This window comes from Bacillus rossius, chromosome 15 (assembly GCF_032445375.1).
Source record: "Bacillus rossius redtenbacheri isolate Brsri chromosome 15, Brsri_v3, whole genome shotgun sequence".
Classification (NCBI taxonomy): Eukaryota; Metazoa; Arthropoda; class Insecta; order Phasmatodea; family Bacillidae; genus Bacillus; species Bacillus rossius.
Window position 1 is genome coordinate 13,961,091 of NC_086342.1, and position 22,636 is coordinate 13,983,726.

Genomic DNA, 22,636 nt, shown 5'->3' on the forward strand with positions numbered 1-22,636 from the left:
TTTAAAGCATAGAACTAAAATAACGAGCATTACATACACTTTCAATATAGGTATTTCACGTGGAATGTACTTGTAACACTAAATAAAGCAGCATCTCTCAATACATTATCTGTAGAGACCTGTAAAATTCGCGGATTCATTTCGCGATAGGATAGAGTCCAAATACTTTTGACATTATTTTGCTTCAGTGATTGGGCCACAGTTAATCTGAAGGACTCTGGGCCAATGAAAAATCTTTAACAGAAGAATTAGCGAATCACGATCATTCCAGTCAACAGGTGTTACGAGTCGGTAACCAATCAGCAGATGTAATTTGCACGAGTGCATAGAGGATCATGGCGTCTATCCTTTAGGGATTTGAAATCGCGAATTTTACAGGTCTCTAATTATCTGTAATTTATTGATAATTTTCTAATTTTTTGCTCTTAATAACAATAATAACCTCAGTAAAGTAAGAAAAATTCCGGACATGTGTATCGCCCTGTGTGGACCGGAGATTATGGTCCATGAAGCAACACGAATATCGGTTCAAATCAAAATGCTATAATGATCATCGTTCTGCGCTCAAAACACAACGGTACAACAGAAAATGTGGCCAAACCATTATCAACCGAGTTAGCGAAGCAAGATCAATCCTCAACTGGATAGTTGATGCATGAATATTTCCCTTAAGTCACTAACAATTTTCTTTCAATGCAAATTATATGAAATGTTGTGTGAGTTTTCTGAACGACAGCTACTCTCCCTACACCACTTAATATTATCTGTTGCATGCGCCCAATGTTTTTTTTTGTTTCAAATCTTACAAGTATTTTCATAGGTATTAAAAATTCACGATCAAAAAATTACAGGACAACCTGAATGGGGTTAGAGATATGTATGGGGTTTTAAATATGTATGGGACTAGGAGAAATTATTTTATACTTTGTAGTCGTTTTAAGTTTCATGTGTATACTTCTCTATTTCAGCATTTAGATGCATAATTATTAGTGTCGTGACACACGCACACAAAATTGTCCACAATGAGCCTTAAAGTCAAGTGTTTTATTTAAATACCCAGTGTAATGAATGTCCGCGTCCACAAGAAACGTTGCGTTGTATAAAGAAATTTATTAGCCTGCCCAGAACTTGGAACTATTGACCCACTTTCCTTCCCAACTTGTATATACACGCCCGCAACGACTGATCATTACGTAAAACTTTCTTTCTCGTTCATATCCGTTACACATAAAAATTAACTTTTTTTTTACTTAAGGCTCGGTCTCTATCATTTTATTGTCATTTTTATTTTTTTAAAGGTATGTTTCTGAACTTTCATAACGGTAGCTCACTCGTGAATTTTGGGCCTAGCTTAAAATTTTGTCACAAGAATATTTGCGTGTCATTTAACAGACGAAAGAGGCCCTTCTACAAAACCTGTGGGCGCTCCGTGTCCTTATCATAACATGAATGACGTCACATTGTCCCGCGGAAAACTGTTCTGTCTGCAATTATTGGGATGTCCGATGTCCGAAACTATACTTATTTCTATACATGTAGTAGTCGCCAGAGCGCAGTAAATATATAGCGCAAAAAAAAGAAAATAATTTCGATTGTTTTTATTTATCGTGTTCGTGCATTGTAAATTAGTACGCATCCAAGTTTTGAATATTCAATTAACTTGCGAAGGCTATGGGAGTTTGATAATATTAATTTATTTTGTAAGGAAAATGTACATATGCTGATGAAAAAACAAACAGAGAGCACTAAACAAAACTTCGTCTTGGTTCGTACCTTTCTGAAACGGGAACCGGTGAAGCAAATGTCACAAAGTGTTCTTATTCCCCTTATTATTCTTATACGCTACCAAAGGACACAGATTGGGACGAAAAGTTGAAGTTGACCAGAGTATTCGGACCAGGGACATTCGGACAATGGCCCACACCACCCGTGACGTCAGAGGGTCACGTGGCCCAATCAGCGATCAGTGTCCGACGGACACAGGTTGGGACACTGCAATGGTAGGCGGGCCTTAAAAGTAATGCAAGTGTTCATAATACTGCGATCATTTGTGTGATGTTTAAGACCGCGCAAGCGACGTCTAGCACCAACCCATGGAAAAATTTGTGACTCAACAAAAAATGCAAAAAAATATATACTGTCGTGATGCATTTGCAATTATATCCCGTAAATAATAGCAATTACGAGGACATGAAAGAAACAATGTGGCGTGTGTAACCGCAAGCCATAAGGATCGACACAAACGCATGAGAACCAAAACTTCTTTAAAGTCTCATTGGTGACTGTTTTGTCATAGGAAACCTAAACCTACAGTGTTTATCTGTGCTGTCGTCGTTGTGTTGTACATAATACCTGTTTATTTTCATCGTTGTATTCGTTGTCCAGGTTTGTTCAATGCCTGCTCTTTTCTGTTCTTGTTGAAACTGTCTCGTTGTTAGCCCACTGGGTTCGTTTGTGCTGTTATTTCAAAATTAATAATTGAGGATGACCCTTTTATTTTCCCTTTTTTTTTTTTGTAGCGTGACACTGCCCCACGATTATTTCAAAGAAATATTGTAGCTACAGCAACAAAATGGGCGGTGGTTGTAGAACTTCGTTCAATTAAAAATCACGCGCACGCTCAGTGTTCAATCTCAAATTATTTCTCCATTATTCTTAGTAACAATGTTGTTCTGCCTCAAACTTCGAAGACGTAGTGCCACCCTTGGGAAGCACTCTAGACCGTCAGACGGAACTATGTTTTAAACTTACTTTTATCGGTCATATTACCTGTAAACTGCAAGGGGTCTTCTTCAGGTGACCAATCACGAGAGACCTAAAGACTGCCCCCCTGGCAGGAAGAATATATGTAGAGCCTTAACATGTCGTATCTCTCAGTGGATTCCTTATCCTGAAGATGCCTGCTGCACTGCAGAGCGAAACGTCGGTGGAATACATCACTTCAACGCGGCTCAAACTCGAAAGCCCCAAAATACGTATTTCATTAGACAATAGCTGCAAAATCCTGATTTATATATATATATATATATATATATATATATATATATATAGGCTATTCCAGAGGTGCCCCCCCCCCAAACACTCTGACTCGCCCCCCCCTAAACTAATGATGCCCCCCCCCCCCGAATTTTTTTATGCCATTTTCTAAATGATTTACTCAAATATTTTATAATATTATACTTTTTTAGCATTATATTTTATCACATTTTGCATTAATTAAAACTGATTTTCTAATAATAATTTTGGTCATATCAGGTAATATTTCCATCCTGAACAGACAGATGCCAAACTGCTTTTGTTGAGGAAAGTGCGGGGTTGCCAATTTGATTTACAAGATCCCTTTCAATTATCAAAGCACCAGAAACGTATTTTCACATTAGAAGCTATATTTATGTAAATAATATATACATTTTTCTCGTCTTTTAACCACCCCCCCCCCTTGAAATTTTAATGACGCAGTCTGCGTCGTTACCCCCCCCTTGTGGGCACCCCTGGCTATTCGGTGACCAGGTCCTGAAATACTGCTCGCACTGTAGGCTTCAAGCACGGCGACTTCGTGAACGCGGACCAGCTAGGGCAGGTTTTTTTTTTCGCGCGTGTTGCATAACTGACTTACCTACTTTCATCAACCTTACACACCGCATTACGCCGGGGAAAGTTGGTTTACCCCCTCTGCCAAGCCCCATTCCCCCTCCTCCAAATACAGGCGTCTGCGTCGCGCTGGGCCGCATAGGCTGAACTCTCGGCAGACTCCGGCTATATTTAGAACTAAATACTTTAGCTGTTGAAGAGTGGTATTACTGTAGAAAAAAATTAAATTGAACCCGAACGGAATATTTCGTAGTAAATTTTAACTGCCGTGAATACCATATTATAAATAAAAATTAGCGTTATATTTTTGATCCAGGCTATATTATACATAATAATACATAAAAAAATAAATGTTGGTTTTTTCATTGACTGGTGCCACATTTTACTCACTGTCTCCTATCCAGGTAGCACGTATTTGGGTATATTCATTTTTTTTTTTTTTTTACGATTTATTGGTTCCTTACACTTCAGAGTATGTCAAACTATTCATTAGCAAAAATTGTTATATATGTATGAACTTAAAAGAAATCCTCTGTATCTAAACTACATTTAGTGTATCTAAAAACATAGGCTAACATACGCACCCAGTAAATTTGGCAATATTCTTTTGAAATGCGTCCCAAAGAGCGCGCCTAATGGCAAACCAACTTTTGAAAGTCAGATGACCGTCATATTTGGCCCAACATGCCGAAAAGAAAATCTCTGCTCGGCTGCTACAGTGTCTGAAGTCAACCAAGGTGATAATTTCCAAAATTTGTAAACTCTACTTATCAGTTTCAGTGTAGAACAGATTGTTCTAGTACTAATACACTGCTCAGTTCATCGTATTTACAATCACACATCAAAATGGCATAGGATCAGAGGTAAGTTGGCGGAGGTTTGTATTTGAAATAAATAACTTTGAATGCATTTCATATTGTGCCTACTAAGATAGCTATTAGTATATATATATATATATATATATATATATATTTGTCCATCAACCCCTACATTTCCATCCATTAATCTTCAATGCCAATTTTTTTTTCAAGAGCAAGGTCTGCATGGATTGATAATTTTTTACAAGTGGATTATTTTTCTTTTAAAACCAAACTAACTCAAAATATTAAAGTTATTATTCTTTTTTCCTTTTTTTTAAATCGTCAGGAAGAAGAAAAAAGTAGGAATGACTTGCAAAGGAATGTGAAGCAACACCAATCTTCTCTCATAGACCGAGTCCACTTTTCGCAAGAGCGAAGAGTTAGCGTTCGCTAGTCACAAAGGCGATAATGTAGTTAGCATAAAATGCGTAGTTTAAAACATGTAAATGCGAAGGGCTACCTACCTTGTATCCCTCCGCTTGCGTAGAAGGTCCGGAACTCACTTGCAGTGACCGTCACGTGTTGAAACCCTGCAGGACACACATTAAATATTTGTTAAATTACTTTCAATGACTGTAACCAGGTTAAAAAAAAAAATTGACCTGTGATATGTCACGATAGACATGTCCTATTTACTACACAGGTGAGTAGTAATTCAACCGAAAAACTTCAATTATCACGGAAAAAAAAAGTTGTAAACATCGATACATTTGTAGTCTAAAAGTTCTTTACTAGGCTGGTGAAGCCTTTGAAGTTGGCGCTGAAGAACTGGTTTGATGCAAATAATAAAGAGTATATTTCAGATGGGAGGCTAAGCGTTGGAATAATGTTTAGTTTAAAAAAAAAAACCGCAACACTTGTTGCTGTCGTAAAATTATTTAATTGAAATTTTTTGAGGACTTTTTTTGCATACAGACCCTATATATTTTTGTGATGCGGAAGAATAATGCAGTTTTTAAAAGGATAATTATGAATGCGCGTGTCAAAACCCACTTTAGACATTAATTCTTTTTTTTCTTCAAAATGCCTTCACAGGTTGATAACCAGAATCCCTTGACTTGTAGCAGCACTATATACATAGAATACTGAGTGTCGTACGTATTACAAACCTGAGAGGCGTTTCAGTTTTTCGTTCTAAATTAGACACCGGAATTTTTCGAAAACTATGGAGTTGAAGGTACTAACACAATGCCATTTCTTCTCTCACCCAAACAGTTTTGCAAACTATAGTTTTCTAGTGATGTATAGGCTAGGGACACCTGTATTTCGCGATTTCATTTCATGTCAAGGTATTTCACAAAACACTGTAGCTTTTTCTAAGAGTCATGTCATGACAAATTGTGAAGGTGCAGCAGTACGGTGACCACATTCTCATCGGCCCCCGTCAAGAGCGGGACGACACCTCTCACCGACCTCAGCCAATAACCACAGGAGAAAAGCTACAGTATTTTGTGCAATACCTTGACACGAAAAGTATTCGCGAAATACAGGTGTCCCTATGTATAGCACGTGATCAACTCGAATGTGTATCATGTCCCCGAGACGACCAAAATTTAGGAGCTCCGAGTTCGTATTCCCAAGGTGGGCGCAACGTAACACCCTGACTTTCATCCCCTTCAATCAACGCAGGACGAAAAAAATATGAAGGCAGAGTACTAAATGGAAGTATGGGGGTGGGAGAGAAGTGAAATACAACAAAAGGCGGACAGAGAAGGTGAGTTAGGATTGACCACAGACATGAGAATGGAGTTATTTTGGACACAGGGTAAAGAGAAGGAAGCTTACAGAAGTCCCGAAACTTCAAGATGGATTCTGGTGAGTTCGTATTAAAAATAAAGTGAACTGAGCAATGGGTGACTGTACCAAGATAACCCGCAAGTTCACGAAGATCTCTGGATTTTAGGTAACCATTGTTCTTCCCATTGGCGTACGCAAAGGGAGAGTGGAGAAATATCTCCCCACTCCCTTCGAAATGCAAAAAAAAAAAAAAAAAAAATCAACTATCATTCCCACCTACAAAATGAAAGAATTTGAAAGCAAATAGAGGTCAAAGTGGTTCTATTCACACTACCCCCACCCCTCTCTTTATTAGTATACGTTAGTTCCTGGTTCTTCCGTAAATTTAAATTCGATATTCCTTTAATAGAGCGGGAAATAAATTGAAAATACAAATAGTCTAAGCCATATTCCGCCCCCTCTCCTTTTCCCAAATAAAAAAGAGCACTGTATATTTTGTTCGTAAGTAAAATATAAATATTCATGTAAAATTACGTATATTTATAAAATTTGTACAAGACGTATTTCATGCAAGACAAAATAACCACAGCCATGGCCATGTTTTGGACAACGTTAAATTATATTCTTTTTTTTTTTTTGGTAGTATTACACACTATTTTCTTGGTAACTGATTTCCAACGGAATCGTTTGTAAAAAAAGTACAGGGAATTTTTTTTCCTGTGCACGTAGGTGAACGTCTCGACGCCTCTGCCACTCGGCTGACAGAAGCGTCCTTGGCGTGACTGCGCGTCTTTCCTCCTCCTCCCCCCCCCCCCCCCGCCCACTTCACCGTCACGTGACCGCCCCCGCCCCTCCTACCGAGGGGAAGCCCGTGATTCATTGACCCCCGATCAGGCACCGTTTGCCTTTCGTTCGTACATCTTCGCTTTAAGGATGATAAAGAAAAAAAATTGGTTGTCTGTAGAGTCGGTTTACGGACGATAGTTTAACGTGACAACGTCATAACAAAACATTGATGAAATGATTGCATACTTTTATGAATAAAATTGAATCATATTTATTTTAATAATAAAAGAATTGATACTTGAAAATATACTAGTAATCAGATTTTTAAAATGCAAGAATAATTAACCTTTATTGCCGAAATTGTTGTTGTAATAAGCAATGAAAACCACATTAACTTTTCACTTCACTTTATAAACAGTCGAGTGGAAGAGTGATAGATGCGGCGCAAGCGTACAATGAGCGTAACGGGACACAGCGTAACGGAAATATGTGCGTAACGGGACACTTTTTCGTGCGTGCAGCCGGCGTTCATCGATTTATTAGACGTCACGTCAAAAAGGTTTTGATTTGACATCTTGGCTCTCAACGTACGGCATTTAGCAGAAGTAATTTCGTGAATGGAACGGAAGTCGTATGGAAACGGAAATGCGTAAACACAGCGCTGCCATCTGTGTCGGATGGCGCGAACAAAAGTTCATAAATACAATAGAATAATCTATAGTATTAACAGGTTAATGAATTTAAACAAGTTGGGCAGTGTTTTAAATAAAATCCCTTGTCGAAAACCAAGTCTAAAGCCGGGGTGTATATATTTTTTGAAGTTAATTTTTAAGCTTTTATCGGAGCCGTTTCATTGCATAGTTGAATATTTCGGATCTGCTAATCAAACGATTCAATAGTCGTAGTATAGCTGCTCCGGCAACGAATTCTAGCGCCGGGCGCGGAAACTACGTGTGATTCGCACATAAATGTAGTTGAAAACACAATTTGCACACATATTTATAACGCTGGGCACTATTTTTGAAGAATTATGCCTTAAATTTCGTGTGATAGTTTCGTACAAGTGTATTTGCAACATGAGGACACGTGAATCTGCTCGTAAAGGTTAGATACACATCTCTGACGAGTACTGAATGACTAGCTCACACTTGTTTTTAATACATTTTTGCAATTTAAGACTATATTTCAAATGTCGCTGACCTTAACCAACCACTGACTTGATGTAAGCTTTTGGACATACGCCATTGCTAAGCACATGTATGTCTGTAGAAGAAAACTACAAAAAACCGAAAGACACTGCAGACATACATGTGCTTAGCAATGGCGTATGTCCAAAAGCTTTACATCAAGTCATGCACTCCCATTGCACAAATCTCTGAAAAAATAAATCTTAACCAACCAACCTTTCCTTCGAGACATGCGAAACATACCCTGAGAATAAAAATGAACAGACCTAACTTAAACTGCCTTTTACCATAAAAACGAAAAAAAAAAATAAAAAAAAACTGAACTTGGTTGCCACAAACGTTTGAAGTGAAACCTTACACTTCACTTATCAACATAAACGACAAAACCAAAAATTCAATAATCTACAATGAAAGATAAAAGTAAACAATGAAACGCACTGTTGGGTTCACAACTGTAACATTCCAACACACACTGTTGGAAATTATGGTAAATTTACTCGACTTTTCAACGAAGAATTTTATTCCAACGAACACAGTGTTTTTTCGTAATTTCTGATAACTGAATCTTCGTTGAAACTATACGCCCATTTTTCGACTTCCGAGTTGCGTGTTTCGTTCTGAACAAAGGTAGAAAAAAAAGGATTTTTTTAAATTGTAAATGTAACCACCTTTTGAACGATTTATCAATTTTCAAAGATTATTCTTTTGGATTTATGATAAATTTCAGCTAACTCAAGTGTCCGTCAATTTAGCGGTAAATTTACGAAGATCCCTCAATAATAATTAGTAACCAGCGTTCTTGGTAAACTGAATGTGAAAATTTTTAACAGTTGCATTCATCTGGGTCTCTACTTTATTCGTTACTCCCCTTTCTCATATTCTACGCCATCGATACCGCCCCCCCTCCCCCCCCCCCCCCCCCCACATCCGAGCGTTACTCATTTCGTTACGGCTCGTCTTCTCTTACTTTCAGCTGTTAAAATGTTTCACTAAAAAAAAAAAAAAAAAAAAAAAAAAAACAGTCGAACGATGCACGCGAACACGTATGATTCGGGTGCCTGACTCGGGCTCTGTGAATGTTAGGTCTCCCCTCCCGCCAATCGGCCCGCCTTCGCCTCTCTCGCTAATGACGTCCGCCGGGCCAGCTTTCACTTTCCTCCTCCAGGGCGACCCCCCTCCCCCTTCCCATCACACCCAAACCCCCTCTTTACCCAGGCATGCCAGGTGTTGTAGCTACTGCCGCTGAGAATAACCAGTTCTGGTAAATATAAATTTTTTTGCAAGCCCCTTAGAATAATGTTTATGAAGACTCATAAGTAGAGACCTGTAAAATTCGCGATTTCAAATCCCTAAAGGATAGACTCCATGATCCTCTATGCACTCGTGCAAATTACATCCGCTGATTGGTTACCGACTCGTAACACCTGTTGACTGGAATGATCGTGATTCACTAATTCTTCTGTTAAAGATTTTTCATTAGCCCAGAGTCCTTCATATAAACTGTGGCCCAATCACTGAAGCGAAATAATGTCAAAAGTATTTGGACTCTATCCTATCGCGAAATGAATCCGCGAATTTTACAGGTCTCTACTTATAAGTTTCTTTTTGTTCAATATTATAAGGCTTGAAATGTGACTGATTAACTCGTGTTTGAATTAATTTAGTTTTGGTAACTTGTGAGTCACTGCCCGTTACCATAAAATTATTTCATCTTATATTTTTTTTTAATGTTGTAATAGGTTCTTACTAGTTATGACACTATACACACGGTTAGTGTATTGTAAGATTTTAAAATTATTTTGATAATTATATGATGTTCACAAGTCACGTTTCCAGTTAAAATAAAGATTATTTCAAGTGAGTTAAATTGTATGTTATTTTAAATTTTTATTTACAACGGTGCGCAACGATTTATTGACACTATAGTAACAAAGAGTTATTCAACTTTTCACTCTACAGTTTATATATTTTATACTATTTTAAATTAGCTATTTGAATTTCAATACGTTAGTTAGCAAATTCTTAACGTTAAAAAAAGATTAGGTTTTTATATAAATAAACAAGCACAAGGCCCTGCTACCTAAAGTAAGCCTACATGCTATATTAGGCCCAGTAATTTACAAAAAAAAAAAAAAATATTGCAGGCAATAATTGCCATTGCTTTATAATAAAGTGATAAGATTTTTATGAAAATAATTAGAGAAATGAAAGGTTTTGTTACAAGTGCTATTACCTATTGAAAGAATTGTGTGTCTTTTTCATCTGGGCCATGAACATTCCAGCCATATATTTAGACAAGTAGTTAATTTTAATTAATTATATTTGATAATACTCGGATATATGAGATTTTTAGAACGGAAAGAAAAAAAATCGGAAAACAGCGTGTTCACACACTACACACGTCCCTAAATTTACCCTAAAAGGATGGTTTCTTAATTCCTACTGAATCAAAGACCGAACTCATCGAGATGGTTTTCCCAAACATTGCTGACAATGACAAAAATCATTTTTGGTTTAGTGAACGTGTTATATTGGCTGCATAAAACGTTGATGTCAACGAAATGGATTTTCAAATTCAAAGTAAGATAACTGGCGAATTGATGACATACAAATATACGGTTGATTCCGTTACTAACCAAGATGATGTTGTCAACTATCCAACGGAATTTTTAAATTCCCTGGAATTTCCCGGATTACCACCTCATAATCTGCAACTAAAAATCGGATCGGTAATCATAATGCTACGAAACATAAACCAGCCACGTCTTTGTAATGGCACCCGGCTTGCGGTGAAGAAACTAATGAACAACGTCATCGAAGCCACAATTTTAAAAGGGAAGTATAAAGGCGAAGACGGTTTGATTCCACGCATCCCTATGATTCCGAACGACATGCCATTCGACTTTAAACGGTTACAATTTCCAGTGCGGCTTGCATTTGCAATGCCAATAAATAAATGGCAAGGGCAGTCGTTAAGTGTTTGTGGCATTTATCTTGAAAATCCATGTTTTTCACATGGCCAACTCTATGTCGCCTGTTCCCGTGTCGGAAAACCATCAACATTATTTATTTACGCACCAAAGAAATAAAACTAACAATGTTGTGTATCAACAAGCATTACAATAAACACTATGTTATAAAGATAATAAAAAGTTACAAACATATACAATATAAAAATATACAACAATATAAATAATTATTATTAGTATAGTATTCCAGTTTGAATTGAATGACAGGACAACGTCTGTCGGGTCAGCTAGTATACGTATAAAATAATCATAGCCATGTGTTTCCAAGTTACAATGTCTCATTTGTAAAAGTTTAAAAACTCTTTTTGACGTGACAACGTCTAATAAATCGAAGAATGCCGGCTGCACGCACGAAAAAGTGTCCCATTACGCACATTGTCCCGTTACGCTGTGTCACGTTACGCTCATTGTACGCTTGCGCCGCATCTATCTCTCTTCCACTCGATCGGAACAACCATCGATTTGACTTTTTCGAGGCACATTAAACTTGAAACACTCCCATTCGTTTCCTATTTTTCCTACCATCCTCCTATCCTTAACAGAATAACACAGATTGGAAGAAGTTAAATAGCAAACATGTATAAAATTTATAGTTAAAATAGTCTCTTCGTTAAAGTAATAAACATATTTTAATTAATGAGTGCAAATAAAAGTAAATTTATCAATTAAATTGTAGATTTCATTTCAGTCCTTCTTTGTATCCATACAAAATAGTGATAAATCAATAAAAATAATTCAATTTTATTCATAAAAGTATGCAATCATTTCATCAATGTTTTGTTATGACTTGGCCCCGTTAAACTATCGTCCGTATCCGACTTTACAGACAACCAATTTTTCCCGAGTAGTCTAAACGAGGACTTCCCCACGGTGCATCCGGAGCGCTGTTTCTTCACCGGCGTCGTTTCCTGCGGCCTCCCACGATGACCGTCCCTCTCGGAAGCCCTTTGACGCACTTGGATCACGGGATCCTGCTGTCGGACACAACGGCCGGACATCAGGTCCGCAGCTGGGAAGGCTGGACAGGATGTTCTCATGAGGATTTCAAGTTTGAAAACTTGAAGGAGACAAAGGAGACATTGTACCTTGGAAACACATATATGATTATTCTATACATATACTAGCTGACCCGACAGACGTTGTACCTACTGTCATTCAATTCAAACTGGAATGCCATACTAATAATAATTATTTATATTGCTGTAATTTTTTATTATCTCTATAACATATTGTTTATTGTAATGCTTGTTGATACACAACATTGTTAGTTTTAGTTCTTGGCGCGTAAATAAATAATGCTGATGGTTTTCCGACACGGGAACAGGCGATATTAGCTTTGAATATATATACTGTATAGAAGTCGCCAGTGGATAGGATTTACTCTACGTTTTTCAGAAGCGTATGATGAGCAGCTTGGGAACTTCACCGCTGCAGTGCGCTGCCGTAACGCCCTGTATCGTCTTAGTTGTTATTTACACGTTAGAGCGCAGCACTGTCGCCCGCTGTCATTCCCCGCACCCCCACCTATCATTCACTGCAGCTCAAGGTCGTTCAACGGGAAGCGAAAGGGGTGTTTGAAGAGTTCGACACTTGTCCGCTAGGGACCACCACAAGTCGATGCCCTAGAGACGGTGGCGATTGCGGCGGTGAATTAACCAACTACCTCAAAACCGTATTAGAAATTTTAACCTGGGCTGGCGACTTCTATACAGTATATATATTCAAAGATATTAACGAGTCTTCAGTACTCGCCAGTGATGTGCAACAATCAAAATCTCGCTAACGAGCAAATTCTCGTTTTATCATGTTGCTAATAAATTCATTAATACGAAACTCGGACACGAAATGTGACGTAGAAATCCTTGAAATAATACCGAGCGTGATAAATATACGCAAAATTGTGCAGCTATGTCGACTATATGTAGAATTATTCCTTTTGCTGAAAATTTTTTTAAATTATATAATGAAACGGGAAAAAAATAAAACTTGGACAAATACAGAACCCCGGATTATTTTACCGGCCATCTTGTTAAAATCAATTAAACTGTTAATGCTACAAAGTTTTCCTTTAGCTTTGTGAAATTTTGTTCGCGCCATCCACCGTAGATAGCAGCAAGGTATGTTACACATTTCTGTTACTTTTTTCGCTGTAAACTTAACACGTTTTTGAATGTTTCGTTAATTTACCAAGATTATTCTTGTTAACTCATGTTGAGTGCAAGCAAACTAATTACTCTTGAAATTACTAAGATATCAATACATTTTCGAAGATCCCTGGACAATTTGTATCCAGTATTGTTTGTAAATTTACGATGAAAATATTCTACCATTATATTATAATGTCGCCTTTTGAAGTCCCATAGAGGTGCTGATGTTAATGAGACGGGATGATAAGCGCGACGCACGCTGGTGATTCTAGCGCGGTGTCGCCTCTAGGCGCAAGACTCTGAACTGACGCGCAGTCTTCTCATCGTCACAGGATAACTGTGAAATTTGAGCGGTGACCGTAACATTACATGGCCGAGAAATGAAGATAAAGGTGTATCGAAAGTCACTTAAGTGCTTTCAAGAATCTATACCGGTTGTTTTTACGCCTAAAATTTGTTCTGAAAACATGCTATTTAGCCATTTTAACTCTTCTAAAAATACAGTTTAAAAACTTTATCCGAAATCAAAAGTAATTTTTCGGCCCTCAGTGAACTCTTAAATGCTTTTCGTAAGCAGACCCCACTCGGATATCTTGAGTAGTTTTGAAATCGCGTTGTTTTTGACGTGACAACGTCTAATAAATCGATGAACGCCGGCTGCACGCACGAAAAAGAATAACTCATTGTACCGTTACGCACATTGTCCCGTTACGCTCATTGTACGCTTGAGCCGCATCTATCTCTCTTCCACTCGATTGGAACAACCATCGAATTGACTTTTTCGAGGCACATTAAACTTGAAACACTCCCATTCGTTTCCTACTTTTCCTATCATCGTCCTATCCTTAACAGACAGAATAACACAGATTGGAAGAAGTTAAATAGCAAACGTGTACAAAAGTTATAGTTAAAAATAATCTGTTCGTTTAAAGTAATAAACATATTCGAATTAATGAGTGCAAATAAGAGTAAAATTATCGATTAAATTGTAGATTTCATTTCACTCCTTCTTTGTATCCATACAAAATAGTGATAATTCAATAAAAATGATTCAATTTTATTCATAAAAGTATGCAATCATTTCACCAATGTTTTGTTATGACGTTGTCACGTTAAACTATCGTCCGTAAACCGACTTTGCAGACAACCAATTTTTTTATTTTCCTGGAGCTGTGCGCACCGTGCGTGTGCCCGGGTAGGCGGAGCTTTGACACCTTGGGGGGGGGGGGGGGGGCCGCTGACGGCGCGCTTGGGGGAGGATCCCCAGGAGACGACCCACTTCTCGCCGCGCAGTCAGCGGCGGGCCCCCGCGGGGGGAAGCGCCCCGCCCTCGCCACGACACTTCCGAAAAGGACGTGACGTTAGCAATTTTCCGGGCCGCGGCGCTGCTGACCGCGAGGTCGCGTCAGCGTTCCCACTAACGGAACATTCCCGTTTGTTTTCTTCCCACGGCCGTGGTTTCAGGCGTTGTTTCGCTTATTGGCATATCATTTTTTTTTCTTCAGAATCGCTAACTACGTAAATGGGGGCAATGGAGCCATGCTTCATGGATAATTTTTTTTTTTTCAAAATGAAACCATTCTTAACTGTCCGGCAGGGTTAAGTCTGGTTGATGACGTCACCAGAGCGTAACGAAAGTTATATGCGCTCATCAGAGGTCAACGAAGAGTGCATTGATCCCGAGGTTATGTTTGCATTACAGAGCACACTTGCAGTATTCTTGCACACATGCTTGGATATTCTTTTGCAACCATCCATGAAGTTTAACCTGTAATCTATGTGTTTTTTTTTAGATAAAAAAATAATTAGTTTTTGATCATAAAACCCACCGTCTGCAAACTTTTTAATTTTTTTTTTTACGAGTACCCGGATCTGCGACCGATGCTGAGCATTTCTTCCGCGGATTACTCGTTATTCTCGTCCAGGTTCAAATCCGGTGGAGTCGTGACATCGGTAAACTTGGCGGACGTTGCTGTGAACCTCTTCACCCATTTATTCCGTCAATGAACCCCTCAACAGAAATATTCATGTAAAATTACATAATATGTGAAAACAGCAGTACCTATGACTTGATGTAAGTTTTTGGACATACGCCATTGCTAAGAACTTTTTCTGTTGAAGATAAACTAAAAACTAAAATAAAAAGAAATAAATAAATAAAAATACCCAAAAAAAGACAAAAAACACACAAACTTAAGCAAACAATTGCTGTTGTCAACAAGGATATGAACACCACAAAATATTCCGATACAGGAATATGGTCAAAAAACAAAGAAAAATAAAGAAAAATGTACTAAGAGAACGGAAAAAAACCCACAAATGATGACAACACAAAAACATTGAACCCAAAAATAATTCAGCACAACAGTTGAAACGAGACAAAAACACGACAAAACGAAAAGACAAACAAACACAATAGTTTTACCAAAATAGAAACAAGCGACGTTTCGGGAACTGCTATCTGCTCCCGTCCTCAGGCAGAGACGCACATGGTACGGAAACACAGGTGCGACTGAGAAGGGGCTGGAAAATGAGGGTATTTATCAGAGAAAGGGCTACATCTTGCTCAGCCAATGACAGACGAGCTGTCTCCCCATTGGCTGTGCACAATGGAGTTAAAGCGGATTGGTTATGGTGGGTTGAGTATTGGCTATTGTTTTGTGCTGCAAGGATGTTTCTCATTTTATCAAAGGGATCCACATATTTTTTAATTCAATGCTCTGCTGGCTGAAAATATTTTTATTGCTAATAATGAAGGCTGATTCTTTGATTTTCCTCTGCCTGAGGATGGGAGCAGATAGCAGTTCCCGAAACGTCGCTTGTTTCTGTTTTGGTAAAACTATTGTGTTCGTTTGTCTTTTCGTTTTGTCGTTGTTTGGGCATAGTGCTAGAATGTGTGGTGGTTTGGATATTTGAATTTGGCGCCATCGATCGTGAGTGCGCCACTGTGGCGGCCATCTTGTTCAGCAGTGCCATCTGTAAATAGTTTCGTCAGTCTTTTACCGTTTCTCCGCGATGCTGGGCGTCATGCAGCTAAACTATTAGTTTCAATTCAGTATTGTGAACATTTTTGGTCCTCCGGGCCGGATATCTGTATGTTTTGAGCCAGTTTATTCGGTGGATCGCATAAACAACGTAAAAGCCATTCAGATATCGGTCTTCTTTGTTCAAAAATAGACATGTGCAGTACCGTTACGAATCGCGTGCGTGACTTTATCCGGGACTATAGTGTTGTGCTATCAAGGAAATATCAGTGTATACGCAAACACTGTATTATTTGAGCTCATAAATGTATTTTACGTAATTTTGATTGCGTGCAAGAAATTATAGGCAACACATGTGGTTTTAGGTTAGGCCTAGGTTACCTATCTTGCATTGGTTCGTGTATTGCCGGTGCGTCCGAACGTTTTCAAGACCGTTACTTAAAATGTCAAATCAAGCCAAAACGCGTTTGCGCCTCGTTAAGTGCCGCATTACAAGACTTCTGACGCTCGCCGACGAAGTCGAGCGCAACCCGAGTCGCGCGGGACTTTTCAAGGCCACGTGTACCGATTTACACCAATTGAAGACAGACTTTGAAGAAAATCACATGCAACTTGCTATTCAAGCTACAGAGACCGAGTCGTTAGTGGAATCTGAAGCCAGCGAAAGGGAACTTGAGGAATTTGATGAAGCCTACTATAGGATACAGGAAGTATTTAACAAGATCACTGTTAACGAAACAGGCCAGAACAAACAACGCAATCAAATTGCCAAGACATCTTCGAACGTTAAGTTGCCGAAGCTGCAGTTGCCGGAATTCAAGGGTCTCTTGACTGACTGGCCCACATTTTATGACCTTTTCACATCCTTGGTGCATAATAATGAGGGCCTGTCAGATGTGGAGAAACACCAATACCTTCTTACATCACTATCAGGTGAGCCATTTAATCTAATAAAGACACTCCCACTGTCTAAGGAAAATTATATTCTGGCATGGCAAACTTTGGTAGATAGGTATCACAATGTCCGGGCAATTGCAAACATGCATTGGGACAAGATTGTGCAACTTCCTCGTCTGTCAATTGTTGCGCCTGACAAACTGAGAAATATGGTAGATGTTCTAAAGGAGAATCTGGGTGCCTTGAAAGTTCTCAAGTTGCCTGTTACTGAATGGAGCTTTGTGTTGCTGAATCTAATGTTACCAAAGCTTGATCCAGATACAAGAAATCAGTTTGAAATAGCACACAAAAATGTTCAAATGCCCACATTTAATCAATTGTTAGAGTTCGTGGAGCTGCAGTCTAAGGCCCTGATGATGTCAAATCACACTCCAGCTGTAGTGCCTGCCGCACGCCCTTTTCCAAAGAGGTCACTGCCTCAAAACCCAAATTTTAAATCCTCATTTCTAGTGACAGCAGAAGCAGAGCCCTGTAGTGCCTGTGGAGACATGCATGGACTTCACAAGTGCCCTGTTTTTACGGGTCAGTCAAGCAATGACAGGATAGAGTTTGTACGTAGGAAGATGCTGTGTTTTAACTGCTTACAAGGTCACAGAGTGAAGGATTGTAGGTCAAGAAGAAACTGTTATCACTGCGGCAGGAGACACCATTCTCTCCTTCACACTGCGGTTCCCAATCAAGAAGTGAAACTACCTGCAGGTGAATCCATCCAAGAGATTTCTATGCCACAAGCAAGTCACAAGGAGGATGCTGCGACAGTGGTATCACTAACTTCTTCAACTGCAGTTTCAACCACTGTCGTTCTAGGTACTGCTATGGTACGAGTCCAGGATGCAAGTAGAATGCTGCAAAATGTTAGAGTACTACTCGATTCAGGATCGCAGAGCTCATTTATTACCGAAGAATGTGTTCATAGGTTGGGGCTAAAGTGTCGAAGGGCTAAGGTTCCTGTTGTGGGTCTGGCTCACTCTGTTGTTGTTGCTAACAGTGGTGCAGTTACTTGTTTTCTAACATCATGTAAGGGCGTAGGAACTGGCGTTGTTACTGATGCTTTAGTGTTGAAGAACATAGCTGCCAATTTACCCACCATTCCCCTTCCCCACCATGTGAGAGACATGTATCGACATCTGGAACTAGCGGACCCATCTTTTGATACTCCAGGAGCAATTGATATCCTTCTTGGTGCTGATGTATATCCAGACGTGTTTGATGGTGGGCGGTACCAGCCTTCGAAGGGAGTTCCCGTAGCGTTGCACAGTATATTTGGTTGGGTTATTATGGGTAAGGTGACTCAGGTTGCTGATACTTCCAGTAGTGGTGTTGTCTCAATGTATGCGTCATCGGATACAGCCCTAACAGATACCATCCGCAAGTTCTGGGAGACCGAGGAGTTACCATCTGTCCAGCATTCCAGCCTAGAAGACACAAAATGTGAGAATCATTTTGTTGAGACTCACTCACGAAACCTCGAAGGAAGATTTGTACTGAGACTACCATTTAAGGAGAGAGACCCAGATTTAGGAGATACACGTAGTCATGCAGTTAAGAGGTTACGTCAGTTGGAATCCAGACTACATCACCAACCGGAAGCCTATACCGAATATTGCAAGTTCCTCCGTGAATATGAGCAACTGGGGCACATGCATTGTCTAGATAATGCAACTGGTCAGGAACGTCGTTACTACATCCCTCATCACTATGTGTGCAAGGAATCCAGCTCAACAACAAAGTTACGAGTGGTGTTTGATGCCTCAACTCGCTCCACTTCAGGGAAGTCACTCAATGATGTTTTGATGACTGGACCCAAGCTTCAAAATGACATTGTGGACATAATCACTCACTTCCGTCTTCACCGTGTGGTATTAACTACAGACATCTGCAAAATGTATCGTCAGGTTCTCGTGCATCCAGACGATGCACCATACCAGGTAATTCTGTGGAGGGAGAACCCTGACCAACCAATACGTGAATTCCAACTTGACACTGTCACTTACGGAGTCTCAGCTGCTCCATTTATGGCGATGAGAGCCTTACAGCAACTTGCAATGGAAGAGGGTCCTCGGTATCCGATGGCAGCAAGGGTTGTGATGGATGACGTGTTTGTAGATGACATTGTGACTGGTGCAGCATCAGTCACGGAAGCTCTCGCGTTACAGCAAGAATTAATAAATCTCCTGAAACAAGGTGGTTTTGAACTAAGAAAATGGTCCAGTAATAGTAAGGCAGTTTTGGATGCAGTTCCAGATCACCGGGAGAGTCCACTTAGTTTTCATGGTAGCAATGAAGTTATTAAGGTACTTGGTCTTCAATGGGATTGGAAGGCAGATGTTTTCTCATATCATGTTCAGCATGCCAATGCAACAGTCACCAAGAGAACCATCCTTTCAGAAATTGCTAGGTTATATGATCCGCTAGGGTGGATTACTCCAGTCATCATTCGAGCCAAAATCTTTCTCCAAAAGCTTTGGTTACTGGGAGTTTCTTGGGACGACACCCCACCACTAGACTTAGTTGCTGATTGGCAGGTTTTCATTGGCCAGTTGGATGTCCTAAGCAAGCTGTCCGTACCTCGTCTTGTTTCTGCACCACAGTCTGAATACCAGCTCCATGGTTTTAGTGATGCATCCAATGAAGGTTACGCAGCTGTTGTGTATTTGCGGACTTCTAGCCACGGTGAAACAAAATCACATTTGCTTCTCGCCAAGTCACGTGTTGCACCACTGAAGACCGTCACACTTCCGCGACTTGAATTGCAGGCTGCACTCTTGCTTATCAAATTGATTGAATCACTGATCACAACACTGTCCGAGCGAATCCATATAAGTTGCATTTATGCATGGTGTGACTCGACCGTAGTGCTTGCTTGGATTAAGATTCCGCCACATCGGCTGAAAACATTTGTGGCGAACAGAGTTTCTCGTATTCAGGAGAGCAAGGTTCCGGTCCACTGGAGACATGTTTCCTCTGCTGAAAATGCTGCAGACTGTGCATCAAGATGACTCTCACCCAAGGAGCTTCTAACACACCCACTTTGGTGGACTGGGCCAGGTTGGTTGACAGCAGAGGTGGATTTATGGCCCAGTCAAGGATATACCAGTTCAGAGGAAGGTAAAGAGGAGTTGAAGGCAATCACGCTAGTCTCATTGGTTGGTCAGTGTATACCGAACATTCTTAACATCCTTTGTAGGTTTTCGTCCTGGTCACGACTGCAAAGAGTACTTGCGTACGTGTTGAGATTTGCATTAAATTTGAAGGTTTCAAGGGAGTTGCGACACACAGGTCCTCTCACTGTAGCAGAAATTGACGCTGCCAAGAAGGTGTGTTTGAAGCAGCTTCAGCAAGAGAATTTCAAATTAGAGTTTGATTGTTTGGCTGCAGCTCGCGAATGTTCTTCTGGAATTAAAAAACTACAGCCATTCATTGATGCTGATGGGATCATCCGTGTAGGTGGACGCCTGCAGAATTCACATGTAGCCTATGAAATGAAACATCAAGTCCTGCTTCCCAAAAGGAGTTTTGTGACAGAAATGATTATTGACTACTATCATGTCTTACACCTTCATGCTGGCCCCAGTGCCACACATGCTGCAATTCGGTGTGAGTACTGGATAGTGGCAGGTAGAGGAGCTGTCAAGACTAGGATACACGCCTGTGTAAAATGTTACAGATTCAGAGCCACCAATGTGCAGCCATCCATGGGAAATCTTCCACCAAGTCGAGTGCAACAAACAAGACCATTTCTGAATGTGGGTGTTGACTATGGGGGCCCTTTCCAAGTCAGGCTTTCGAATGGTCGAAACAGTCGTTCATCCAAGGCCTACCTGTGTTTATTCATATGCTTAGCAACTAAGGCAGTACACTTGGAAGTTGTTTCATCATTGAGTACCATTGCCTACTTAAATGCCTTTTTCAGATTCGTGGCTAGGCGTGGACTCTGTAAGGCTGTTTTTTCAGATTGTGGAACCAACTTCATAGGGGCACGTCGCTACTTCAATGACCTTCAAAGGTACCTGAGGAACACCTCTAACTGGCATTGTGTGGCAGACACTCTGGCTACTCGTGGGATTCAGTGGAACCTCAATCCTCCATCTGCGCCACATTTTGGAGGCCTGTGGGAGGCAAGCATCAAGTCTGCGAAGTACCATCTCAAGAGAGTCGTTGGCCAGCAGATACTCACGTTTGAAGAGCTGTCGACTTTGTTCACTCAAATTGAAGCTGTCCTCAATTCACGTCCACTCTGTGCCATTTCATCAGATCCAAATGACGTGGAGGCCCTTACGCCAGCACATTTCCTTGTTGGCACTTCTCTGACATCTCCTCCAGCTGCAGACCTCATGGAAATACAGACCAACAGATTAGACAGATGGCAGCTGGTACAGAGTGCATCACAGCACTTCTGGCAGCGGTGGCACAAGGAATATTTGCACACTCTACAACCACGTGGCAAGTGGACCAAAAGCGAAGGTGACCTGCAGGTTGGTGACCTTGTCCTCATCAAAGAAGACCACCTTCCACCCCTGCAGTGGCAACTCGGCCGCGTCGCAACCCTACATCCTGGTCAGGATGGTGTGTCAAGAGTAGCTACCATCAAACAGCAGCATCGAGTGGTGAAGCGGCCAGTGATAAAATTGTGTCGGTTGCCAGTCAACTAAGAACCAGTGTAGTGAAACATAAAAAAATGTTATTTTTGGTGGGCGGTATGTTTGGGCATAGTGCTAGAATGTGTGGTGGTTTGGATATTTGAATTTGGCGCCATCGATCGTGAGTGCGCCACTGTGGCGGCCATCTTGTTCAGCAGTGCCATGTGTAAATAGTTTCGTCAGTCTTTTACCGTTTCTCCGCGATGCTGGGCGTCATGCAGCTAAACTATTAGTTTCAATTCAGTATTGTGAACAGTCGTGTTTTTGTCTCGTTTCAACTGGTGTGCTGAATTATTTTTGGGTTCAATATTTTTGTGTTGTCATCATTTGTGGTTTTTTTTTTTTTCGTTCTCTTAGTACATTTTTCTTTGTTTTTCTTTGTTTGTTGACCATATTCCTGTTTCGGAATATTTTGTGGTGTTCATATCCTTGTTGATAACAGCAATTGTTTGCTTAATTTTGTGTGTTTTTTTTCTTTTTTGGGTATTTTTATTTATTTATTTTATTTATTAGTTTTTCTTCAACAGAAAACGTTCTTAGCAATGGCGTATGTCCAAAAACTTACATCAAGTCATGCACTCCCATTGCAAAAATATTTTAAAGATAACAGCAGTACCTATGAATTACAAAAAAAAAAAAAAAAAAAAAAAGTGTTCGCTGTAATACTGGGTTCGGATTATTACCCGGGCATTTATTCTTTGTGTTGTCCCAGAACCTC